General features: G+C 37.2%; 1 non-coding gene across 1 annotated transcript; it reads left to right on the top strand.

Annotated features, from left to right (window-relative positions):
- Window positions 1-652: 652 nt before the first annotated feature.
- Window positions 653-759, top strand: LOC147919395 (small nucleolar RNA R71). Its single transcript, XR_015594201.1, has one exon. It is a non-coding gene; the product is annotated as a small nucleolar RNA R71 (small nucleolar RNA).
- Window positions 760-8,397: the final 7,638 nt, after the last annotated feature.

The following is an 8,397-nucleotide window of genomic DNA, read 5'->3' as shown; positions in this document are numbered from 1 at the left end:
CCTCCTGTTTAACTCAGCAAATCTGTTTGCTGCCTCAATCTTTCCTTGTGTTTGCCCAATCAACAATTGTTGCATCATTGCTCTTACGTCTTGTTCTTGGCCTTGGTTAGTCTGAAACCCTGGTGGGGGACACAACTGAGCCTGGAACACTTGATGTTGTTGCTTGGGGCCATAGTGTTGTTGCTGTTGAGGCTGTTGAGGTGGATAGACTTGGTCTTGAGGGTTGGCCACATTGGTACTCCTATAAGAGAGATTGTTGTTCTTGAAACCTCCTTGGTTGTAGCCCTTGAATCCTCCCTGGTTTTGCATGTAGCATAACTCAGCAAACTCAGTCTCCCCCTCTTGAACTGGAACCTCTTCTTCACCAATGAAGTGAATAGACTTTTATTGGCTAAGAAGGATCTTGTCAAGCTTCTCATTGACCATCTTCAAGTCCTTCTTGTACTTGTCCTCTTGATCAGTTGAGGAACTCCTTATGGTTTTGTCATAGTCCTCATTATAGTTGCCATCTGACTGAGCAAGATTCTCAACTAACTCCCAACCTTCTTCCACATTCTTGTTGAGGAAGTTTCCATTAGAGGCTGTGTCAAGAAGCATCCTTATCTTGGGAAGCACTCCTCTATACAAGGTACTCAAGAGTGACTCATTGCTGAAGCCATGATGAGGACACTGAGTTTGAAATCCTTTGAACCTCTCCCAAGCTTCACAAAAGCTTTCATTGTTTCTTTGAGCAAACCCAGAAATCTCATTCCTCAATCTAGCAGTCCTTGCATTTGAGAAGAATTTGGCTAAGAAAGCCTTCTTGCATGCATCCCATGTTGTTATTGCTCCAGTAGGAAGAGTCTTCTCCCAAAGGTGAGCCTTGTCTCCAAGTGAGAATGGGAAGAGCCTCAACTTGAATCCATCTTCACTCACTCTATTGATCTTTGTAAGACCACAGATTCTGTCAAACTCATCAAGATGATCCAGTGGATCCTCCATTGGCAACCCATTAAACTTGTTGGCTTGAATCATGGAGATCAATCCACTTTTGATCTCAAAGTTGTTGTTTGGCACTGTTGGAGGCACAATACCAGCCCTTTGGTTGTGGGTGTTGGGTGCATCTCCAGCACCAATGTTCCTTGGTCTTGGAACTTGATCTTGTTGCTCCATTATGATTGGAACCTCTTGCTGTTGTTGAACTACTCTCCTTCTCTGATTTCCCAAACCCTTTTGCTTCCTATGGATGTTGTCAATAGGCCTTTGAAGATTGTCTTTCCCCTTAGACCTTGTGTGCATCAACAAACGCGAGTACAGACTCGAACAGGTTCACAATTGAGCTCACGCTCGTGTGGGTGGTTGAGTCGACTGGGAAGTGGTGGCCAAATGTACACGGCTTCTGACTCGATCAAGTGCTCGATCACTGCTCGGTCGAGTGGTGGTCGAGTGGTACCTGAAATTCAACTTCAACCCAGCAACAGAAGATTCGAGTACAGCAACTTCACAAGAGTATAAACGAACTTAATCTTAGACTAATATGGATCCTAAATGTCACAAAAACACACTCAAATGGGCAACGGCGCCAAATTGAAACAAGCTTTTTTGTTATGTGGGTGATGAATGAATGATGATGAATGTATGCAATGGTGAGATATGAATGGATAGATGGATTGGTGTTTCAATTCCCCTTATGCTGTTGCAGTATAAGAGGTATCAATCCTAAATGAGCGCCAAAGATTGTTTGTCACTACAATCCTAAGATGAAAATGTAAAGATGCAGAAAGTAAAACTACAAGAACTAAAAACTAAATGTGAATGGAACATAATGATTATGACTATATGAAGCTAGAACAGAAATAGAAACTATTATGATGAACTAATGCAAGACAATAATGAACAGGACAATGAGTAGATGAAACAGAAAGGCAAATAGGAATGAAACAGAACAATCACAAATCATAAACAAGAGTTCTAGGGATAAACTCGAGCAAGCACTCGATCGAGTGTAGGTCAAGTACAGGGTCGAGCTGGATAAATCCGGGAAACAGAGCAACACAATAAAAACAGAGCAATGCAAATACGAATCAAACAACAAGCAAGCAACAGGATTAAGCTTTAAAAATCAATAAACAAAGAAGGCCTTGAGGAGGGATTCATGGGCTGAACTAATCATTGTGGTTATCTAACTTGGTCAACAAATCTCAAGCAAACTTTGAGCTAATCTCTAGACATATAAATCTAAGACAAGTTTCTCCCACTCTCATGGTCAAGAAACAATCAAACCTATGCAATTCTAGACTTGTTCTCACACAGTAAAGAATCTACACAAGCAGGCATTAAGCAATACATCTTAAACCAAACAAGACCTCTAATCTCTTAGCAAGCCTAATGGTAAGCTCTAGATCTAGCCTTATCTATGCTCCTTAAACATTGGTGTGATGCTAAGATGCTTGAAATCAAACCCTAACCTCTCAGTTCAGGATCAGCGTTAAGAACATCTAGCCTAGAAGAGATCTACAACAATCAAGCTTGATCAAATCACACAAACCACAAGATCAATCCAGCCTAACCCATCCTCAAGATCCTAAAGAACTACTCACAAGAACACATGATGAACACAAAAATCATAAACCCAGAAAATATTGAAACTTGCATCAAATGAAAGATAACACAGAGATCTACAATATTGATGAAGAAATAAAACTCGAAATCTTTATATCTTGAAATTTATGAAACCAACAAAATACAAGAATCTAGTCTTTTCTCTCTAACACAAGTACAAAATCTAAGGAGAATAAAAAGTGCAAAAAGAATAATTCCCAAAAGGGTAAAAACTAGGTTTAGAGAATATCTAAAAGCTGGACTCTTTTGGTGGCTGCAGGTACAAGGCTTTATATAGGAGAGGGGGTGGAAGCCCTAAAAATACTAAAAGACAAAATAGTCAACGGCTCGGTCAACTCGACCTGTGCTCGGTCGAGTGGCCGGTCGAGCTGGCTTCTCTCGTGCATTCTCCACTCGGTAGAGTCCTCCGCAGCACACGGTCGAGTGTCTGGTCGAGTGTGCGGTCGAGTTGGACTCTGGACCTTGTTGTTTCAGCCTTAACTCTCTTGCTTTTCCTTCATGGTTGCTTCACTTCTCCTCAGCATTGCTTCCAAGCTCCTTAAGCTCCAAAATCACCTGAATATGCATGAAAAGATGCAAATGCAATGCATCTAAACTATAATGCATGATTAGTGCTAAAGCTACACAATAATGGCCTAAATGGATGCAAAAGATGTGAATAAACTAAGGGAAAACATGGTAAAATATATGAACATCACCACATCCATCTCAAACTCTTATAATTAGTCAGTTGCATTGGATTAAGAAACATTTTAACCCCATAAACACTAACATAGCTGTTTAGAGCTTCTAAGCAATGTTTTCTTGGTTTTAGCCTATTCTGGGACAAAATGGGTATAAGTGGCTTTTAAACTATCCACATCAATCTCAAACTCTTATAATTAGTTAGTTGCATTGGATTAAGACACATTTTAACCCCAGAAACACTAACAAAGCTGTTTAGTGCTTCTAAGCAATGTTTTCCTTGTTTTAGCCTTTTTTGGGACAAAATGTGTATAAGTGGCTTTTAAACTCTCCACATCAATCTCAAACTCTTATAATTAGTCAGGTGCATTGGATTAAGACACATTTTAACCCCATAAACACTAACAAAGCTGTTTAGTGCTTCTAAGCAATGTTTTCTTGGTTTTAGCCTGTTTTGGGACAAAATATGTATAACTGGCTTTTAAACTCTCCATATCCATCTCAAACTCTTATAATTAGTCAGTTGCATTGGATTAACACACATTTTAACCCCAGAAACACTAACATAGCTGTTTACACCTTCTAAGCAATGTTTTTTTTGGTTTTAGCATGTTTTGGGACAAAATGGGTATAAGTGGGTTTTAACCTCTCCACATACCTCTCAAACTCTTATAATTAGTCCGTTGCATTGGATTAAGACACATTTTAACCCCAAAAACCCTAACAAAGCTGTTTAGTGCTTAAAGCAATGTTTTCTTGGTTTTAGCCTATTTTGGTACAAAATGGGTATAAGTGTCTTTTAAACTCTCCACATCAATCTCAAACTCTTATAATTACTCAGTTGCATTGGATTAAGACACATTTTAACCCCAGAAACACTAACATAGCTGTTTACATCTTCTAAGCAATGTTTTCTTGGTTTTAGCATGTTTTGGGACAAAATGGGTATAATTGGCTTTTAAACTCTCCACATACATCTCAAACTCTTATAATTAGTCCGTTGCATTGGATTAAGATACATTTTAACCCCAGAAACCCTAACAAAGCTGTTTAGTGCTTCTAAGCAATGTTTTCTTGGTTTTAGCCTTTTTTGGGACAAAATGGGTATAAGTGGCTTTTAAACTCTCCACATCTATCTCAAACTCTTATAATTAGTTAGTTGCATTGGATTAAGACACATTTTAATCCCAGAAACACTAACAAAGCTGTTTGGTGCTTCTAAGCAATGTTTTCTTGGTTTTAGCCTGTTTTGGGACAAAATGTGTATAAGTGGCTTTTAAACTCTCCAAATCTATCTCAAACTCTTATAATTAGTCAGTTTCATTGGATTAAGGCACATTTTACCCCAGAAACACGAACAAAGCTGTTTACAGCTTCTAAGCAATGTTTTCTTGGTTTTAGCCTGTTTTGGGACAAAATGGGTATAAGTGGCTTTTAAACTCTCCACATCTATCTCAAATTCTTATAATTAGTCAGTTGCATTGGATTAAGACACATTTTAACCCCAGAAATACTAACAAAGCTGTTTAGTGCTTCTAAGCAATGTTTTCTTGGTTTTAGCCTGTTTTGGGACAAAATGTGTATAAGTGGCTTTTAAACTCTCCAAATCCATCTCAAACTCTTATAATTAGTCAGTTTCATTGGATTAAGGCACATTTTACCCCAGAAACACTAACAAAGTTATTTACAGCTTCTAAGCAATGTTTTCTTGGTTTAGCCTGTTTTGGGACAAAATGGGTATAAGTGGCTTTTAAACTCTCCACATCTATCTCAATTTCTTATAATTAGTCAGTTGCATTGGATTAAGACACATTTTAACCCCTTAAACACTAACAAAGCTGTTTAGTGCTTCTAAGCAATGTTTTCTTGGTTTTAGCCTGTTTTGGGACAAAATGGGTCTAAGTGGCTTTTAAACTCTCCACATCCATCTCAAACTCTTATAACTAGTCAGCTGCTTCGGATTAAGACACATTTTAACCCCAGAAACACTAACATAGCTATTTACAGCTTCAAAGCAATGTTTTATTGGTTTTAGCCTGTTTTGGGATAAAATGTGTATAAGTGGCTTTTAAACTCTCCACATCCATCTCAAACTCTTATAATTAGTAAGTTGCATTGGATTAAGAAACATTTTAACCCCAGAAACACTAACATAGCTGTTTACAGCTTCTAAGCAATGTTTTCTTGGTTTTAGCCTGTTTTGGGACAAAATGGGTATACGTGGCTTTTAAACTATCCACATCAATCTCAAACTCTTATAATTAGTTAGTTGCATTGGATTAAGAAACATTTTAACCCCAGAAACACTAACAAAGCTTTTTAGTGCTTCTAAGCAATGTTTTCCTTGTTTTAGCCTTTTTTGGGACAAAATAGGTATAGGTGGCTTTTAAACACTCCACATCTATTTCAAACTCTTATAATTAGTTAGTTGCATTGGATTAAGACATATTTTAACCCCAGAAACACTAACAAAGCTGTTTGGTGCTTCTAAGCAATGTTTTCATGGTTTTAGCCTGTTTTGGGACAAAATGTGTATAAGTGGCTTTTAAACTCCCCAAATCCATCTCAAACTCTTATAATTAGTCACTTTCATTGGATTAAGGCACATTTTAACGCCACAAACACTAACAAAGCTGTTTACAGCTTCTAAGCAATGTTTTCTTGGTTTTAGCCTGTTTTGGGACAAAATGGGTATAAGTGGCTTTTAAACTCTCCACATCTATCTCAAATTCTTATAATTAGCCAGTTGCATTGGATTAAGACACATTTTAACCCCAGAAACACTAACAAAGCTGTTTAGTGCTTCTAAGCAATGTTTTCTTGGTTTTAGCCTGTTTTGGGACAAAATGGGTATAAGTGGCTTTTAAACTCTCCACATCCATCTCAAACTCTTATATCTAGTCAGCTGCATTGGATTAAGACACATTTTAACCTCATAAACACTAACATAGCTATTTACAGCTTCTGAGCAATGTTTTCTTGGGTTTAGCCTGTTTTGGGACAAAATGGGTATAAGTGGCTTTTAAACTCTCCAAATCCATCTCAAACTTTTATAATTAGATAGTTGCATTGGATTAAAACACATTTTAACCCCAAAAACACTAAGAAAGCTGTTTAGTGCTTCTAAGCAATGTTTTCTTGGTTTTAGCCTTTTTGGGACAAAATGGGTATAAGTGGCTTTTAAACTCTCCACTTCTATCTCAAACTCTTATAATTAGTTAGTTACATTGGATTAAGACACATTTTAACCCCAAAAACACTAACAAAGCTTTTTGGTGCTTCTAAGCAATGTTTTCTTGGTTTTAGCCTGTTTTGGGACAAAATGGGTATAAGTGGCTTTTAAAGTCTCCACATCCATCTCAAACTATTATAATTAGTCAGTTGCATTGGATTAAGACACATTTTAACCCCAGAAACACTAACATAACTGTTTACAGCTTCTAAGCAATGTTTTCTTGGTTTTAGCCTGTTTTGGGACAACATGGGTATAATTGGCTTTTAAACTATCCACATCTATCTCAAACTCTTATAATTAGTTAGTTGCATTGGATAAAGACACATTTTAACCCCAAAAACACTAACAAAGCTGTTTAGTGCTTCTAAGCAATGTTTTCTTGGTTTTAGCATGTTTAGGGACAAAATGGGTATAAGTGGCTTTTAAACTCTCCACATCTATCTCAAACTCATATAATTAGTTAGTTGCGTTGGATTAAGACATATTTTAACCCTAGAAACACTAACAAAGCTGTTTAGTGCTTCTAAGCAATGTTTTCTTTGTTTTAGCCTGTTTTGGGACAAAATGGGTATAAATGGCTTTTAAACTCTCCACATCTATCTCAAACTCTTACAATTAGTTAGTTGCATTGGATTAAGACACATTTTAACCCCAGAAACACTAACAAAGCTGTTTAGTGCTTCTAAGCAATGTTTTATTGGTTTTAGCCTGTTTTGGGACAAAATGTGTATAAGTGGCTTTTAAACTCTCCACATCCATCTCAAACCCTTATAAGTAAACAGTTGCATTGGATTAAGAAACATTTTAACCCCAGAAACACTAACATAGCTGTTTACAGCTTCTAAGCAATGTTTTCTTGGTTTTAGCCTGTTTTGGGACAAAATGGGTATAAGTGGCTTTTAAACTATCCACATCAATCTCAAACTCTTATAATTAGTTAGTTGCATTGGATTAAGACACATTTTAACCCCAGAAACACTAACAAAGCTGTTTAGTGCTTCTAAGCAATGTTTTCCTTGTTTTAGCCTTTTTTGGGACAAAATGTGTATAAGTGGCTTTTAAACTCTCCACATCCATCTCAAACTCTTATAATTAAACAGTTGCATTGGATTAAGAAACATTTTAACCCCAGAAACACTAACATAGCTGTTTACAGCTTCTTGTTGGAATAAGTTTGAAGAAAGCTTAGAGTGGAAACTAGTCCTAGTTCTATTATGTTTGTGATGTTAAAGAGATAAGGATCAAGTGTCTAGAGAGTTATCTAGATATGTGAGGATTCCTATTAGGACTAGGATTAGTAAAGTAGTATATAAGGATGTGTTGGGATGTAACACAACTTATAGGTTTGAGAGAGAAAGAGAGATTGAGAGCTTGAGTTTTTGAGAGAGTTTTCTTAAGCTAACAAAAAGGAGATATACTTTATAAATCTTGTGTTTTTAAGAGCAAACCTTTTCTATATTTGGTATCAGAGCCTGATTCAATCAGCGAAAGGAATCATGGCCGAACTCGCACTACCACCACCACTCAAGGAAGGAGGAAGTTCTTCCTCTATTGTTTGTCCGATGCTTAACGCAAACAACTACACTGTATGGGCGATGAAGATGAAACTTGCACTAAAGGTTCACAAAGTCTGGGATGCTATAGAAGCAGAAAACGAACAAGTCAATGAGGATCGGAATAACATAGCCATGGCTTTACTGTTTCAATCAATACCTGAGAGCTTAACTTTGCAAGTTCGAGAACATGGAACAGCAAAGAAAATTTGGGAAGCAATCCGAGCAAGAAACGTTGGAGCAGAACGGGTTAGAGAAGCGAGACTGCAGACTCTAATGTCTGAGTTTGAATGCTTGAAGATGCAGGAATCAGAGAGTATCGAT

Source organism: Camelina sativa, chromosome 20, assembly GCF_030686135.1.
Source record: "Camelina sativa cultivar CO46 ecotype springtype chromosome 20, ASM3068613v1".
NCBI lineage: Eukaryota > Viridiplantae > Streptophyta > Magnoliopsida > Brassicales > Brassicaceae > Camelina > Camelina sativa.
This window is presented reverse-complemented; position numbering and strand designations above follow the sequence as displayed.